This window comes from Tribolium castaneum, chromosome 4, assembly GCF_031307605.1.
Source record: "Tribolium castaneum strain GA2 chromosome 4, icTriCast1.1, whole genome shotgun sequence".
Taxonomy (NCBI): domain Eukaryota; kingdom Metazoa; phylum Arthropoda; class Insecta; order Coleoptera; family Tenebrionidae; genus Tribolium; species Tribolium castaneum.
Genome location: NC_087397.1, coordinates 22,794,624 through 22,813,288, shown reverse-complemented (window position 1 = coordinate 22,813,288; position 18,665 = coordinate 22,794,624). Strand labels below are relative to the sequence as shown.

General features: G+C 36.3%; 1 protein-coding gene and 1 non-coding gene across 3 annotated transcripts in view; one reads left to right on the top strand and one right to left on the bottom strand.

Moving 5' to 3' along the window:
* Cln7 overlaps positions 1 to 18,665 on the top strand; it is a 47,212-nt gene that overhangs the window by 6,377 nt on the left and 22,170 nt on the right. The window lies entirely within an intron of this gene.
* LOC103313361 (uncharacterized) lies at positions 1,178 to 18,033 on the bottom strand. Of its 2 annotated transcripts, XR_010333898.1 has the most exons (5): positions 17,750 to 18,033; positions 17,536 to 17,694; positions 17,000 to 17,479; positions 16,732 to 16,947; positions 1,178 to 1,356 (listed from the first exon to the last, which is right to left on the bottom strand). It is a non-coding gene; the product is annotated as an uncharacterized LOC103313361 (transcript). The 2 variants fall into 2 exon arrangements; XR_010333897.1 differs by lacking the exon at positions 1,178 to 1,356 and having other exon boundaries at positions 13,758 to 16,947.

Below are 18,665 nucleotides of genomic sequence, written 5' to 3'. Positions count from 1 at the left end.
ATTTTTCTGTTAAATATAAAAAAAAAACAAGAAATAAGGCGAAGGTATTACCCAAAGAGCTTTATTTTTTTAACTCTTGCTGTATTTTTGAAGAGGTGATGGTTGTTTGTTTAGTTTTCTGTGTTAAGGTGTCATATTAAAATGTTGTCATGCTGTTTTTAGAAGAAAAATTATTAAAAATGCTGTCTATAAAATAAATCAAGAACAAAACGATAATAGTTATTTATTTAATGAGTTTGAGTGTAAATCGGACGGTTTATTTCACGAGTGGATTTTTAAACCACGAGTGAAAACGAGTGGTTTATCATCCACGAGGCAAAATAAATGAACCGATTTACACAAAAACGAGTTGAATACAACATTTTATTCTTCGAAATAGACTCAGAGTAGATAGAGATAGCCGGTTCAAAAACCACCTCCACCTCCCTCTACTGCGCATGTGTGAAAATTGTGTCAGTCAGCCGCAGACGCAAGCGCGTAATCGCAGCTCGCTGGCCTGCGACCAGCTGGTCAGCCGGCCTGCGGCCGACTGACGCCATTTGTGATGATGCAAATATATTTATGTAGTATAATAATAATAATAATAATAATAATCGTCGCCATCTTGGAAGTTTGAAAGTCGGCGGCGGTCATTTTTGTTTAATGGTAAATTGGCGCCAAATTTAAATTATTTCAAAATTAATATTTGAAATTAGTCGGCCATGTTTGTTTGTTAAAAAAAATGGCGCCAAAATTTTAATTTATTTAAAAATTAATATTGGGTGTAATGTTGGTAGCGCCGATGTCGTCACAAATTCCGCCTAAATTCTCACGTTAGATGGCGCCACGGTCTGCAAACTTTTCGCTAGATGGCGCTGCCGTCAGCGCAGCCGTCAATCAAAGATGGCGCTGGCCTCCATTTTTTTTTTTAAACACACCCCCCGCCCGTTTGCGAATATGCAACCAAGAAAACAAGTAGTAGTAGTAGTAGTAGTAGCTTTTTGGGGTTGTGAAATTTTTGGTTTTTGGGGTTGTGAAATTTTGAATATATGATTTTTGAAATGTGCAATTGTGAATACATGAAGTATATATACAATACATGCTGTATTGAGTTAAGCAAAATATCAGAAAATCATCGCGCTTGTCACTAATAACTAATAAAGGAAAGTCATTATTTTATCGATAAGGAAAAAAAACCTAGTATATGTAGTTTTTTATTTTTGTAATGTTGTTTGCCTAACTTGTCTGTTGCGCACCAAGTTTATTTTGTTATTTGTTTAAAATATAATGCAAAAAAAGTTGTTGTTGTTGTTGTTCCTTCCATGGGGAGTCGAACCTCAGGTAGGTAGAGTGGATAGTGCTGTCTATTTTGGAAACCTGAAACAAATTCACATAAGCTATTTGGTTAATGGATAATAATAAAAACAATAAATTACTTTAATTGTTTATTACATCTAAATATAAGTACTGTGATGATCGCGGTATTTAAAATTTTTTTTTATTAACCAGCGCAAAATATTCGGAGTCAGTTTAAACGTTTAGTTCTTTGACAATATTAATTCAACTTCAATTCAAAAGTTGCAACAAATTTTAATTTAACTTATTTATTCCTTTGTTAGCATTAAAATGTTTAGAAAATTATCGTTCCCACGAAACTTTCCAAGAACTGTTAAAAACGTTATAAATCGCCAAATTGGGTGGTCGAAAGGCCATGTGTTTTAACAAGTGGATATGCAAAGATATGGGGGTTGGCGACGGCCTGGCTCTGCACCACAGTCGCCCAGCTAATCCAATGATTTTCTCACAAAAGCATAATTAATTTACTTTCGTTTAAAATAGCCAAAATTTATTGATAAACCTAAAATTAAATCCAAAATTTTGTTTAGAAATTAACTAGTCACGTTTCAAAAAGAAAGGAATTTATGAGCCAATTTAAGGCACGTTGATGATCAGTAAACAACTCGAGAAAGAATCAAAATTTCATCTTATTCAAAAATTCCCGTAACGTTTCGTACCAAAAAGTTGAGTCTTTATGCAGTGTACTCCAGTCATCAAATAAAATTGAATAATTTATTTTATTCGGCGTAATTGTTAACAAATTGTTGCAAAACTTCAAGAACGAATTGGTCGATTGAAATTCATGTCTGTTAACTAGATTAGTATAGCCAAAACGACGTTGGTCAAGTGCCGCTTGAATAGGGGGTGTTGACAAATTCGTTACAGAACAGAGCTTTTTAAAAGAATATCAAATTACAAGCACACATGTGCATTCCTTATAAGAAATTGCAGCGAAATTAACGTTTTCTTTGTTAAATCAACATCAGATCACGAAACCAGTAGTTTAGAAAAACACGCGAAATTTTTCTGAACATTTTGATGTAAAATTTAACCCTAATATTTAAGGCGCAGCCGTCGAAATTCGGATGTATAAATCATTCTATTTAATTAAATTATTGTAAGCAAAAAAATTGCATGACACGATTGCTGCCCGTTACTAACATAATCCTAAGAGGAAAGTAGACAGGAAAATCCCTAAGGAAATTGGAGAAAAACGCGGAAATGTTAAAATAGTACCGGTGTAGTACTGGGGGCGACATCTAACAAGGGGTAGTACGACCAAAATTACAGTTTCCTCACGGGGTTCTTCCTTATATTTTCTGTGTTATTTAAACAAACAAAATTTGTTGTTACACAAAATTCATTTCATTGTGTTCCCAAAAACAACTTCAGACCTGACAACAACCAATTTTGGAGTTTAATTTCTCTTTCAGGATATTTGGGGAAATTCCATAGCGTTCTTGTATTGTATTCAGTTCAGATCGACGATTACCAAATTTAATGTTTAATTATAATGAAATTGTTAATCGGAAAACACCCCAGCTGTTAATTAATAATAATATTTAGAAAGTTAAACAAGGTTTGATCAAATGCCAAGACATCATAAGAGTCAAATTTGCAAAATTTCGCATATGTGGAAACTACTTAACAAGGGTAGTGGGGTAAGCGAGTTAGTGTAGCTTACGCAAGATGAGCCCTTGACTTTAGGAAGGATTCGATTTTTGACGGTCTTTCGAGGTAGTCGATTGTCGTGTTGCCCTTTTAAATTTTTATAAATTTAAAAAACATCTTCGTTTACCTTTTAGTGCGTCTAAATTGTACTAAGTGCATTTAAGCGTAATTTTAAATTAAATTAATTTAAATTCTTGAATTAAGTGATAGCGTTAGTGATTAGTGAGTAAGTTAAAAACGAGACAAGTTTAGTGTTCGTTCGATTAGGTAGTGCTGCGAACTACAACACCTGGGAAGCAGCTAACCCCCTGCGTTAGGAGGATTAAAATTTCTAGGTAGGCCCTCAAAAGGATTAATTAATTTTTTATTCATTTAATATTATAATATTAAATCATTTAAGTCATTTCGAAATAGTGATCATTATCATTCATTTCATAAATTCTCTCGTAACCACCAAGTTATTAAGCATCGGAAATGCCGAAAAGACCAGTAATTATTTAAATTCTTGTGCTTCGTCTTACGTCAGCTATATAAATTTTAAATAAATCATTTTCAACTTAAAATAACTCGCAACAAACAATTTCATATTTTTCAATTCAACCATCCCACCTTTAAATTACAATATTAAAAGTTCTTTATATTCTTTGCTTCTAACTTCTAAATCTGTTACGACAAATTTGAGTGAAACGGCATCAAACAAATATTCAACTACAACAAAAGTCTAAATCCAAAACCCACGGTGCTATTCAAACTGTTGTACACAGATAATTTAAGGTTGCATACACCAAAATATTACGAAATAGAAGGATTTGTTGCTAGTTAAGGATAGGTTTAGAGTAGAACGATTTCTCTTCCGCAACGCGTTAGGCGATAAAGCAAAAGAGTGTTTCTCTTTTGCGTCCAGATCAGAAATTACAGGCTCGTGAGTTGGCCATCTTCATGGGAAGAGTCGTAGTCCCCGGGGACGCTCTTCCCCAACTTTAACAAGGTCTAAGACGCGGTGGCAGGTCGTAGTTTCCGCCCGTTGTACTTAGAATGGACGTTGTAATTCCCGTCCCAACGGCAAGTACTTCCACGTACTTGCAGGCTACTACGGACGATCGAGCAGACATAATCATCCGTGATTATCTGTAATAAACTGATATCGCGACATGGCAAAGTTCTGCACAAGTCTTTGTCAAAGCTCGTGGACGGAAAACTTTAGAGAGAAATTACTTCTACATTTATTCAGATTGATTTGTAAAAGCTTGTATGTCCGGGTTTTATTCGAAATTCATTCTAGGTGTTGATCACCTGACTTTTACCGGAGACGGAATTTCGGCACTAGGGCGCAAAATTCAATGCGATGCACGTATCAAAGATTCCGCGAGCATGTTATAATCCGCCTTTGGTACAAGTAATTTAGAAACGCGTTGTCAATTGCCTAGATCCTATGAGTTCGAACAATATCATCTGAAACGTAGGTTAATTTATTTGGACATTATCGAATTAAATTAATTCATGTTAAATATTAACGTCATATCATATCAATAAAACTTTTTCGTATCACTCAGCAACTTCGAAACTATTTACTTGGAATTTCAAACGAATTGTGGTTACGACTCTGAGATATGTTTTGACGACATTACTATACAAAAACAAATAACAATTGGCCAAATTTGATCAAACTTTCATAACCATTGATTATTGTAATCCATCCAACGGAATATTCATTATTCTTGTAATAAATAACTTTGGAGGAAACTTGTGGTTTAAATTTCTTCTCCCATGCGTTTTGACACTACTTTGAATCCGGACTTGCGTTACGGATAAATCCGGAACCCTTTCTGATAAGAATTAAGATCAAATTACGATATCATTATAAGAGTGACTTCGTACATCAAAACAACACAACGTAGGTAAGTGAAATGATCATGTAGCGTATCAATTAACTAGACGAGCCAAACCATTTCGAAAAAAGAAAACAAAAGTAAAATTCAAGATTAATTAAATAAATCAATTAAAATAAGTTGTAAATCATTTAAACATCGATCAACCATCATCAATCACGGTCTCACTACATTTTTATTGGTGCCGTGACCAGGATTCAAAGTCATAAAGTGTCATTTCCGAGGGGAAAATTGCCGTAAATAAGATACTGCTGTGTTATTAAAATTTCTAGGACTCCAATTTATTTGATCGTTCGATACCCGAGATTGAAGGTTGTCGACATGGAAAACAACAGGAACACCGGAAACGCCGGAGCCCCACCGCAAGAAATGCCGACGTGGTTCGTTCGTTGGTTAAACTCCCAACAACCAAGGAATGTGCCAAACTTCGCGGCGCCATCGACGTCGACAGCGGTTCAAAGACCGCAAGCCATCCTTCAGGTACGTCCAAGTACCAGCGCCGCCGCTGATGTCGATGGTTGGCAAGTCACTCCACTACCTAGCGACGGGACGACTTCGCCAGAACCCGACCCGGAAATTCCGGTAGCTCCGGAACCAGCCCCTCTTGCGAGCCCTCTTGTGCAAGAGCCGGGAAGTTCGACCACATCAGCGACTTCGGGAGCAGTGATGGCCTCACCACCTATGCCAATCACAACAGACAATGTGGCCGCAATTTCCGGAGTACTCCGGAGCTTGCTGGATCGCCCACTTCCAGCTCCTGAACGACCATCTTTCGAAGGCCTGAAAAGGCAAAATCCGGTGAAATTCTTACGAGCCATTGAAGAATATGGACGTTTTTTCGGGCTCGACTCGCAGCGTCTTTTGGGAGTCGCCATGGATTGCTTGAAAGGCAATGCCAAACATTGGACGGGAATATTCCAGAAGAAGTGGCGTGGTTACGAGGACTTTCGACGGGACTTTCTCCGGACCTACTGGTCGGCCAAGCGTCAACGGGACATCAGATTTCAAATCGCTACAGGCCGCTATGACGAAACCAGGGGCACGATGCTGTCGCATTTTGCTTATTACGTCGACATGGCGAACATGTTAACAACACCTTTATCGGAGGAAGTGTTGCTGGATGAATTACTGCGTCACTTCCCCGAAAGAATACAGTCGTTGTGGGTATTAGAGAAAATCTGTACCACCACGGATGCCGCCGAATTCCTGGCAGCTCAAGAAATTCCGGGACAAAATCCGGGAGAGAAAACCAACATCGCTCCCAGGGAACGACCCCGCGCAACAGACCACCAGCGGCGTAACGAGCCAAAGCGCCCGCGGCCAAACATTGACCGCCACGAAGTAACTCGTCCTGCGGCTCCTGCAAATCGTGGAAATGGTTTCCCAAAACGCTCAAGTGACGAACAACAATGGCGCAACAACCAACCCAGCACCAGCAACAACCGTTGGCACAATAACAACGGAAACAACAGCAACAATCACTGGCGCAAAAACAACCCCAACGACAACCGCAACAACACAAGTTCGAGAGCGCAGGGTGAAACATCACGAAACTCCAAGAATTCGGGAAACGGGGGCGGAGTACAGGACGGGGCCTAAAGTACTCCGGCCAGCAGCACGGCCCACAAAGCGACAGCAGGAACCAACAATTGAGGACGGGAGAGAAACGTAAACGTTCAACTTCGTCACAGTCAACAGAAGGGGAAAACGATGCTCGACCGCGAGCATCCCAGGTTAAGTTAAATGTTTTTTCTATAATTAAATCCGCTGCCGCAGGTAACAACAACATACAAAGGGTCGTGCCGGAGATTAAGATCCAAATCTCTCAACAACAATCAGTCACCGCGCTTTTGGACACCGGAAGTGAAGTCAGCTGTATTTCCGAAGAAGTTTGGTCCAAGTTGATCGAGACCGGAAACAAACCGCCCACATTACCGGTTACCTCAATCCATCTTCGTGGAGCCATCGGCCAGCGAAGTTGCCAGGTTGTTATTCAGTGTTACCTGGAAATCAAAATCGACGAACATCTCTACCCCGTCGTGGCGCTTGTCGTTAAAAATTTAATCAAGCCAACCATTTTGGGAGCAGACTGGCTAAATGAACAACGCGCGGTCATCGATTTCGATAACAACGAAATCCTTTTGAGAAACGGGGAGAAGCACCACAGTTTTCCGTTTAGAAAAACCACGGAGATACCACCGGAACCGGAGGATTATGTGGAAGATCTTGTTGGTCACATCGAAGTCAATCATTCGGCGCCGATCACGACTTGTAACAAAAAGCAACACTTAGAGTCACCCAGTGCCCTACAAGCCAAGGTGGACCCATTAAAAATTCCTGAGGCCGAGAAACGGAAATTAATACACCTGCTGCAAGAGTACAGATGTATCTTTAGTTCGCGTCCAGGGCTAACACACAAATACACTCACGAAATAAAACTACACGACAAGACTCCCTTCTTGAAACGACCGTACCCAGTACCTTTTGCTCTACGTCCTGCCGTCGACGCCACAATTCAGGAAATGTTAGACTTGGGGGTAATAAAACGTGAGGCGTCACCTTACGCAAGTCCCATGACGGTAGTGAAAAAGAAAGATGGAACGGTGAGAATTTGCCTCGACGCCCGAATGATCAATTCCAAAATGATCGCCGATTGTGAGTCACCACCCGCTGCTGACGAATTATTACGTCGATTTCACGGAATTCGCTACATGTCCACCATTGATTTGAGATCGTCGTACTGGCAAATCCCACTTTCGCCAGAAAGCAGACAGTACACCGCCTTTCTGTACAACGGTCGCAGTTACACATACCAAGTCCTACCTTTCGGGTTAAAAACTGCTGTGGGTTCATTCAGTCGTGCAATGGACGTAGTGTTAGGAACAGAAGTTCGCGAATTCGTCGTGAATTATATCGACGATTTGTTAGTGGCTTCCGAAACGCTAAACGAACATTTAGAACATCTCCGACAAGTTTTCGAAAAATTGAAGCAAGCTAGAATGACGATAAATCTCGAAAAATCCAATTTCATACAAAAGGAAGTGAAATTTCTGGGGCACATTCTCACAATCAACGGTATCAAAGCCGACCCGGAAAAAATCAGCGCCATCCGAAATTTTCCGGTTCCCCAGAAAACTAAACACGTTCGAGCCTTCCTGGGACTTTGTAATTTTTATCGAAAATTTTGTGCTCGATACAGTGCAGCCACACAAGACTTAAACAAACTACTTCGAAAGGGTGAAAAATGGAGATGGGGACGAAATGAACAAGAAGCTTTCGATCGTGTGAAAGATCTGTTCCTCGAAGCTGTGTTGTTACGTTACCCCGACCTGAATAAAATATTCTACGTCCAAACTGACAGTTCTGGTTACGGATTGGGGGCGGAATTGTATCAAATTCAGGAAGACGGTTCGCGAGGTGTGATCGCTTTTGCAAGTCGCTCTTTGAAAGGACCCGAACTCAACTACACGACTACAGAAAAGGAATTACTCGGCGTCATTTTTGCCTTACACAAATTTCGAATCTACATCCAAGTCACAAAAATCATCATCCGAACCGACCACCAAGCTTTGAAATTTCTGAGCCGTTGTCGTTTGCTCAGTGAACGCCTAACTCGATGGACTTTGATACTAGGACAGTACGACTACGAAATCGAGTTGGTAAAAGGAAAGGATAATGTAATTGCCGACATCCTGTCACGATACCCGTCCGACGGTGAAGCCAGTTATGAATATCCACGTGAACAACCAATAGTTGCAATGTTTGAAGTCAACAACACACCTGAAATTCTCCAACTGATGTCCGATCTCAAACAACACCAATCAGATGATCCTGTTTTGAGTCAAATAATTGCCAACAAACAATCCGGTGCAGCTGCTCCAGATGCGAGAACTCAACGGGTTTGGTCCCAATATAATTTCACAAATAATGTGTTAGTTCACAGATCTCAAAATTCAAACGACGTTTGCCTGGCCATACCTGAGAGTTTGGTAATTAAGCTCGTGGATTACCATCACCAACTCCTGGGCCATTTCGGGGCAACCAAAGTGTACAATTCCATGAAGCGCGAGTACTACTGGCCGAACATGTATCGTACAATTAAGAAACGTCTACGAAGTTGTGACCTTTGTCAGAAGACAAAAAGTTCCAACCGTCCACATCAGGGTCCATTAACGCCAATCCTTTACGACCACATTGGAGACCTAGTTTGCGTCGATTTCTATGGGCCTTTACCAACAGGACGATTGGGGGCGTCCTATGTATTTGTGGTCATTGACGTCTTCAGCAAGTTTCTCAAACTTTACCCACTGAGAAAAGCCACCGCCAAAATCGCTGCCAAACGTCTCATAGAGGATTTCTCTGGGTACATCAAACCCAAATGTGTGTTAAGCGACCACGGGACACAATTTATTTCGAACACTTGGCAGAATAGTTTGAGAGCTGCCGACATTCAACCAACGCTCTCGTCGATTCGTCACCCAGAATCGAACCCTAGCGAGCGCGTAATGCGGGAGCTGGGGAGAATTTTCCGAGCGTATTGTAAAGAAAACCACACCAGTTGGGTCAACCATTTGAGCAACATCGAAGATTGTTTGAACTACGTGCCACACATCAGTACCGGATTTTCTCCATATGAAATCCTGTACGGCAGAACACCACCAAACCCACTAGATGCAGTCACATCGGGTTTACTGCCTGTACGTCCGCCACTCACGAGAGAAGAAATTCATGAAAAGGCTCGCGAATACTTGAGACATCATGCGAACTTACGGCAGAAAAACCAAAAGGGTGAAGTTACCGTACTGGAAATTGAAGATTGGGTCCTACTGAAGAACAAAGTGACTTCCGATACCAGAACCCACCAATTCGCCAAGTTCATGCCTTTGTACAGTGGTCCGTACAAAATAATCGCCAAGCCTCATCCAAACACATACCAAATCGCCGACCCAGTGACGAACGAAATTAAAGGTGTATACAACATGACAAATTTGAAATTCTACCACCGACGAGACGACTAAAATAAAACCGCAAGAAGTTCATGAGGGCCAATCTCGAGGCGTATCTACCAATTCGAGCGTTTCTGACATTATGGGCGCATCCACCATCTGGTGATTCCACCATTCCGACCACCAACCAGAGGACAGCAAACCTACACGCGGTGTCTTACGCTGCATCTACGAAGCAACGCAAGACAGGGGGCGAATGTGATGATCGCGGTATTTAAAATTTTTTTTTATTAACCAGCGCAAAATATTCGGAGTCAGTTTAAACGTTTAGTTCTTTGACAATATTAATTCAACTTCAATTCAAAAGTTGCAACAAATTTTAATTTAACTTATTTATTCCTTTGTTAGCATTAAAATGTTTAGAAAATTATCGTTCCCACGAAACTTTCCAAGAACTGTTAAAAACGTTATAAATCGCCAAATTGGGTGGTCGAAAGGCCATGTGTTTTAACAAGTGGATATGCAAAGATATGGGGGTTGGCGACGGCCTGGCTCTGCACCACAGTCGCCCAGCTAATCCAATGATTTTCTCACAAAAGCATAATTAATTTACTTTCGTTTAAAATAGCCAAAATTTATTGATAAACCTAAAATTAAATCCAAAATTTTGTTTAGAAATTAACTAGTCACGTTTCAAAAAGAAAGGAATTTATGAGCCAATTTAAGGCACGTTGATGATCAGTAAACAACTCGAGAAAGAATCAAAATTTCATCTTATTCAAAAATTCCCGTAACGTTTCGTACCAAAAAGTTGAGTCTTTATGCAGTGTACTCCAGTCATCAAATAAAATTGAATAATTTATTTTATTCGGCGTAATTGTTAACAAATTGTTGCAAAACTTCAAGAACGAATTGGTCGATTGAAATTCATGTCTGTTAACTAGATTAGTATAGCCAAAACGACGTTGGTCAAGTGCCGCTTGAATAGGGGGTGTTGACAAATTCGTTACAGAACAGAGCTTTTTAAAAGAATATCAAATTACAAGCACACATGTGCATTCCTTATAAGAAATTGCAGCGAAATTAACGTTTTCTTTGTTAAATCAACATCAGATCACGAAACCAGTAGTTTAGAAAAACACGCGAAATTTTTCTGAACATTTTGATGTAAAATTTAACCCTAATATTTAAGGCGCAGCCGTCGAAATTCGGATGTATAAATCATTCTATTTAATTAAATTATTGTAAGCAAAAAAATTGCATGACACGATTGCTGCCCGTTACTAACATAATCCTAAGAGGAAAGTAGACAGGAAAATCCCTAAGGAAATTGGAGAAAAACGCGGAAATGTTAAAATAGTACCGGTGTAGTACTGGGGGCGACATCTAACAAGGGGTAGTACGACCAAAATTACAGTTTCCTCACGGGGTTCTTCCTTATATTTTCTGTGTTATTTAAACAAACAAAATTTGTTGTTACACAAAATTCATTTCATTGTGTTCCCAAAAACAACTTCAGACCTGACAACAACCAATTTTGGAGTTTAATTTCTCTTTCAGGATATTTGGGGAAATTCCATAGCGTTCTTGTATTGTATTCAGTTCAGATCGACGATTACCAAATTTAATGTTTAATTATAATGAAATTGTTAATCGGAAAACACCCCAGCTGTTAATTAATAATAATATTTAGAAAGTTAAACAAGGTTTGATCAAATGCCAAGACATCATAAGAGTCAAATTTGCAAAATTTCGCATATGTGGAAACTACTTAACAAGGGTAGTGGGGTAAGCGAGTTAGTGTAGCTTACGCAAGATGAGCCCTTGACTTTAGGAAGGATTCGATTTTTGACGGTCTTTCGAGGTAGTCGATTGTCGTGTTGCCCTTTTAAATTTTTATAAATTTAAAAAACATCTTCGTTTACCTTTTAGTGCGTCTAAATTGTACTAAGTGCATTTAAGCGTAATTTTAAATTAAATTAATTTAAATTCTTGAATTAAGTGATAGCGTTAGTGATTAGTGAGTAAGTTAAAAACGAGACAAGTTTAGTGTTCGTTCGATTAGGTAGTGCTGCGAACTACAACACCTGGGAAGCAGCTAACCCCCTGCGTTAGGAGGATTAAAATTTCTAGGTAGGCCCTCAAAAGGATTAATTAATTTTTTATTCATTTAATATTATAATATTAAATCATTTAAGTCATTTCGAAATAGTGATCATTATCATTCATTTCATAAATTCTCTCGTAACCACCAAGTTATTAAGCATCGGAAATGCCGAAAAGACCAGTAATTATTTAAATTCTTGTGCTTCGTCTTACGTCAGCTATATAAATTTTAAATAAATCATTTTCAACTTAAAATAACTCGCAACAAACAATTTCATATTTTTCAATTCAACCATCCCACCTTTAAATTACAATATTAAAAGTTCTTTATATTCTTTGCTTCTAACTTCTAAATCTGTTACGACAAATTTGAGTGAAACGGCATCAAACAAATATTCAACTACAACAAAAGTCTAAATCCAAAACCCACGGTGCTATTCAAACTGTTGTACACAGATAATTTAAGGTTGCATACACCAAAATATTACGAAATAGAAGGATTTGTTGCTAGTTAAGGATAGGTTTAGAGTAGAACGATTTCTCTTCCGCAACGCGTTAGGCGATAAAGCAAAAGAGTGTTTCTCTTTTGCGTCCAGATCAGAAATTACAGGCTCGTGAGTTGGCCATCTTCATGGGAAGAGTCGTAGTCCCCGGGGACGCTCTTCCCCAACTTTAACAAGGTCTAAGACGCGGTGGCAGGTCGTAGTTTCCGCCCGTTGTACTTAGAATGGACGTTGTAATTCCCGTCCCAACGGCAAGTACTTCCACGTACTTGCAGGCTACTACGGACGATCGAGCAGACATAATCATCCGTGATTATCTGTAATAAACTGATATCGCGACATGGCAAAGTTCTGCACAAGTCTTTGTCAAAGCTCGTGGACGGAAAACTTTAGAGAGAAATTACTTCTACATTTATTCAGATTGATTTGTAAAAGCTTGTATGTCCGGGTTTTATTCGAAATTCATTCTAGGTGTTGATCACCTGACTTTTACCGGAGACGGAATTTCGGCACTAGGGCGCAAAATTCAATGCGATGCACGTATCAAAGATTCCGCGAGCATGTTATAATCCGCCTTTGGTACAAGTAATTTAGAAACGCGTTGTCAATTGCCTAGATCCTATGAGTTCGAACAATATCATCTGAAACGTAGGTTAATTTATTTGGACATTATCGAATTAAATTAATTCATGTTAAATATTAACGTCATATCATATCAATAAAACTTTTTCGTATCACTCAGCAACTTCGAAACTATTTACTTGGAATTTCAAACGAATTGTGGTTACGACTCTGAGATATGTTTTGACGACATTACTATACAAAAACAAATAACAATTGGCCAAATTTGATCAAACTTTCATAACCATTGATTATTGTAATCCATCCAACGGAATATTCATTATTCTTGTAATAAATAACTTTGGAGGAAACTTGTGGTTTAAATTTCTTCTCCCATGCGTTTTGACACTACTTTGAATCCGGACTTGCGTTACGGATAAATCCGGAACCCTTTCTGATAAGAATTAAGATCAAATTACGATATCATTATAAGAGTGACTTCGTACATCAAAACAACACAACGTAGGTAAGTGAAATGATCATGTAGCGTATCAATTAACTAGACGAGCCAAACCATTTCGAAAAAAGAAAACAAAAGTAAAATTCAAGATTAATTAAATAAATCAATTAAAATAAGTTGTAAATCATTTAAACATCGATCAACCATCATCAATCACGGTCTCACTACAGTACATACATACATACATATTATAATACATAAACATTATAATACAATAACTACAATACAAATTAAATATTATTCCTGAGTTTGAGGAAGAATATTTTTATGACCCCAAGATAATGTTCTACCTTCAGAATTGTTTAAGATGTAACGTTTATCATCTTTGAAAGATAAAGCAATTTTTTTCTTTAATTCTGTGTAAATGTTATGAAGCTTCGAACGAAAGATATTCATTTCTTTAATAATTTCAGTGTTTGGAACAGTAACTGCGTTTTGGTAGTCAATTTTATGTAATTCACTTGTAATTACATTGTGTTTAATACCCTTAGCTTTTTTAGATAATTCACCTTCAACATCCACACAATATGCTTTAGCACCTGTTCCTAAAAATTCTGATATTACACGTCCTTTATATTCATCTTTCATCTTCCCGATGACAGAAGACGATACAGGTATTCCATGAATATTTTCTGCTTTATAATTTGAAGTATCAAAACGCTCTATATTAGATTTAATATCATCATAAATATTTTCACAAAAAATTTCAATTACTAAACTATCAGTATCGGTATACAAAAGCGTTGCATTGTTACCGTATTTAAGTTTTATGAAATTATAATAAAAATCATACATAATAGTTTTACTGATATCTAGAATAGTAAAACCTACATACAGAGGTTTATTGTAGAAAACTTTTTCGTTCTCTAATTGAATAGCTACAAAATTTGGTGTAAAGATAGATGAATTTTTAAAATTTGGTCGTGCAATTAAACTTTCAGCACCTGGTTTTCTACCTATATTATTCCATGATGTTACCAATTTCACGTTTACTCTTTTATCAATTGATTCCATGGTTTTACCAAAAACTGAATTATTCATTAATTTAAATACATCTTTTTCTAACGCGTTTTTTGATTTGTTACGCATTTCTGTATTTAAATCAATATATGTTTTCAACCATGGTGATTGATTAAAACTTAAAACACGGTGAATATTAATTAATTTTAAACCACCTTGTATAGCTTGTCTTAAATTTCGATAATGTAAAACATAGTGTACTTTATTGTTCAAGGTTGCGCAAAGTTTCTCAGTTTTACTAGAGGGAGGAATAAATTTTTCAGGACAAAATGGTAAATCGTTGTGAAGATTATGTAATTCAGAAGGATATTCTAAATCAACTTCGAATATATAACCTACATCAGCGTTATCTGTCAAATTGAGAATTAGGTTATCATTGAATTCATTAGGATCTTCCCATCGAAAACCGCTATAAGGTAAATATTCAGACATTGCTGCTCCATACAAGTTGGTTGCATCAAGGTACATTATAAAAGAAGTTGGTTTAGAAGGATCATGATTTGATAAAAACTTATTATTTGCTACTGCTTTACGTTTTGAACATTGACAAAGTCCTCCTCTAATAGATTTTCGAAAGAAATGTACCATGTCTATATCAGTTAACAATTCGAATTTAATTCCAGTCATTTTTAACATAGCATCCCAGCCTAATGAAGGTGCTGTTAAGTAATGAGCTGGATCTAGTTCATAAATTTTGAGACAAACCTTTCTGAAATTTTCAAAAATGTCTGTTAGTAACAAAACATCAGACTTTAAATAAATGTCGGAATAATCACCTAACGTTTTGCAATCAAATAGATTCCAGACTTCCTGTGCTCGCTCATAATCATGTTCACTGATATCAGTTTTATTAAGATTATCATAAAATTGTTGAATCAATGGTAAACTGGTATCATCTAACTTATTAAAACAATCCAAATATGAATATGGAAAAACACCTTTTTGTCTTATCAAATTAAATTGGTTATCGTCCGGAAAGTGTTTCCGAATGGTTAGACATTCATTAGAAGTTAAAGTCTGAGATAATTTATCTAATGAAAAAGAAAGGAAACGGAACGAATCTACGAATCTAAGCGTTATAAAAATATTGTCAACTGTATTTGTAGTCGTGTTCATGACCTTATCAACTAAAATTTTTTTTGAAAATGTAATATACTTTTCTTTAGTTTGAGCAATGCAATTAATGATGGTCTTTTCTGTTGCTAAAGCTTTAATAAATAAATGACTATCATAATTAGTTAAATTATGACAAAAAACAGGGATATATTTTGGAATCTTATAATTTAAATTACAAATAGAATGTGCAGGTCCTAAAAATTCACCTGTTAAGTGACAATGATTACGAACTCTATCACAATTTAGACTTCCGTAATCTGTTTTGAAAGGTTCTTTACATAAATGACAATGGGTAGATATTTGAAAAACCAATTCATCTAACGGAGTCATTTCAAGTGGTACGATATGTTTGAGGTGATCGTGATAAAGTCTATTTACATCATCTTGCAACCATTTCACAAAAATTTTAGGAGCATCTTTTCCTCGATAAGTCCGATAAATTGATAAATTATCATTATATGCACATTTTATGTAATATCCGAAACTATATGGTTCATGTAAATGTGTAACAATTGTACGGATATTATCGGCTGAATTATCATTGCGTAAAGGTTTTAAAATAGATTCAAAATCGAAATAAAATACAAAAGGAACTTTAAGAGATTTATCAAAATTTTGAAATGTTAATTCATTACCAGGCACTTCTTTACCAAATTTATTTATAATCAGATCAGAAGTTGGTAATGTAGTGACAACTTCATTACAAGCATACTTACGATGTTTAACTAATTTTTGTTCACTCGAAAAAAATAATAGACAACCGTTACATATAAATTTAGCATGATTATGTTTGGAAAGTTGTGAACTTATTAATCGAGAAATGTTGCTTATCAGACAGTAATGTTTGATCATTCTTTCATCGTCTACGATAAGTAATAAATTTACATGAATGTCTCGTTTCTTAGAAGTTAAATAAAAGGGACCTATAATATCTGATACCCATTTACCTTTTTCATGATCAAAACGCTGCTCTGTTCCATAGACATTTACACTAATATTATTAAGTGCTTCAAATTTAAAAATATCAGTTAATTTAACCGGAAATGAAATATCTGTAAAATCTAATTCCTCTTCAAACTCACGATAAGCATCAACTCGATGTCGATTAACATTTACTTCAGTTGAATGAAGGTGTGCCAAAACAGACCATTTGAAACATTCATTATCATCATTATGAATATTGATAACCGCTCTCCGCTTCGCTATGTCCTTCGGTAATGGTATATATGTTGATGCACGTAGTGGATTGAATTTGTTGATATTAAGTTCCAAAAACAAAATTTCCATTAAAATCCAACCTAAAAAATTTAATACAATAATATGTTTATAAATAAAATTGATATTACTTACCACTATCTTTTTCCAAGAATTCACTCATTTTGTTTTTTATGACGCCACATATTTCTTCCAGTTCTACCTTAATATTTGTCGATATTGAAATGATGATATTTTTAGTGTTGAATGATTTGATTTCGATAATGTCTTTAGAAGGTAAAATATATTTAGCAAAAAGTTCGAAATTAATTTTAAGTTGGTTAAATTCTCTCAGTTTTCTAGTTATTAAAGTGATAAGTTTATCTTGATTTCTTTCAAAAAAATTGCACACTTCCAAGTCATCTAGTTGTGAATTTTTCAATCGGTATGAGGTAATTCTTGATTTGAAGGCAACTTGATATTCTTCAACGAAATCATCATCATCATTAATTTTGGCGGAGATGACACTTTTATGTTTTAAAGAACGTAAATGGTTTAATCTGGATCCTCTGTAGTGACTATTGCATATTTCACAAAATTGATGAAATGAACATGATGGAGCGTTAGTAGTAACTTCTAAAAACAAAAACAAGTTATAATAATAATAATATAAAGAATATTTACAAAAATACCTTGTAAAGGTGTTCTAGTTGTCAGGCGGGCTTTTTTAGGAGTCATATCATCCGAATCCATTGAACACAATGATGAATTTGTAATATGACGCCTATAGTTATCAAATCTCGTAAATGACGTTTTACATCCGGTGCAAGTGAGTTTAGATAATTTATCACCTTAAAAATGCTCTTAATTAAAACAATTTCTATAACGTAAAATGTATTTACTTACTATGTTTTTTTACATGACGTGTTAAAGCATCTTTGCGAGTAAACTTGTTATCGCATTGAGAGCACTTGAACATGATTACTTTCATACACGGACAGTCGAAGTAGAAATGAATTAATCATTGATGCGATATGATTTTATATTCCATAAACTTTGCAACCGGATATTGTGGTTCCTTACGTAAAAATTCAAAAAATTCAAAATATAACTGATAAAAATTTAACGTTTTTAAGGAAAAAAACGTTAGACAGGAAATATGATAACAAAAATAATCAGAATGAATATTATTTTTTATTAGACATAAAACAAACTACATACTTAAACTAACAAAGTCATACACCTAAATAAATTTTTAATTGCAGTTTTTAAGCCAAACCTAACGCTATGAACATTATAAAAACGATCCAACATGTACAAACAATTCCAAACATTGCTAAAAAGGTAGGAACATGATTAAAACAATTTTTTATTGAAACTACATCATGATCATTAAGTATAAGTCTCTTCCAGTCAGTATCAATATAATTACTATTGGTAAAAACTAGTCTTAATTTAAAATATATTACAGAGTTTGCTATAGAAACATTTTCATATTTAAATATTTCTATTGCAGTATTGCTCAAATAACCCAGATTCATCTTCTTCCATTGGTAATCAACATCGTTGAAAAATAAACTTTTCCAGAGAGGAGACCATCTTGTGTTGTTAGGACTTTCACTAGTGAAGACGATGTACATATCTACAACATCTAACGGTTTTTGCACGTACAACACATTTTGTATAAGAGTAACAAACAAGATGAGTGATGAGTTCAAAAGAGGCATTACACTTGAAACGCAGTGGGTTGTTGTTGTTGTTGTTGTTGTTGTTGTTGTTGTTGTTGGCTTCCTGTATCATCTAAAATACACGAAACACAATT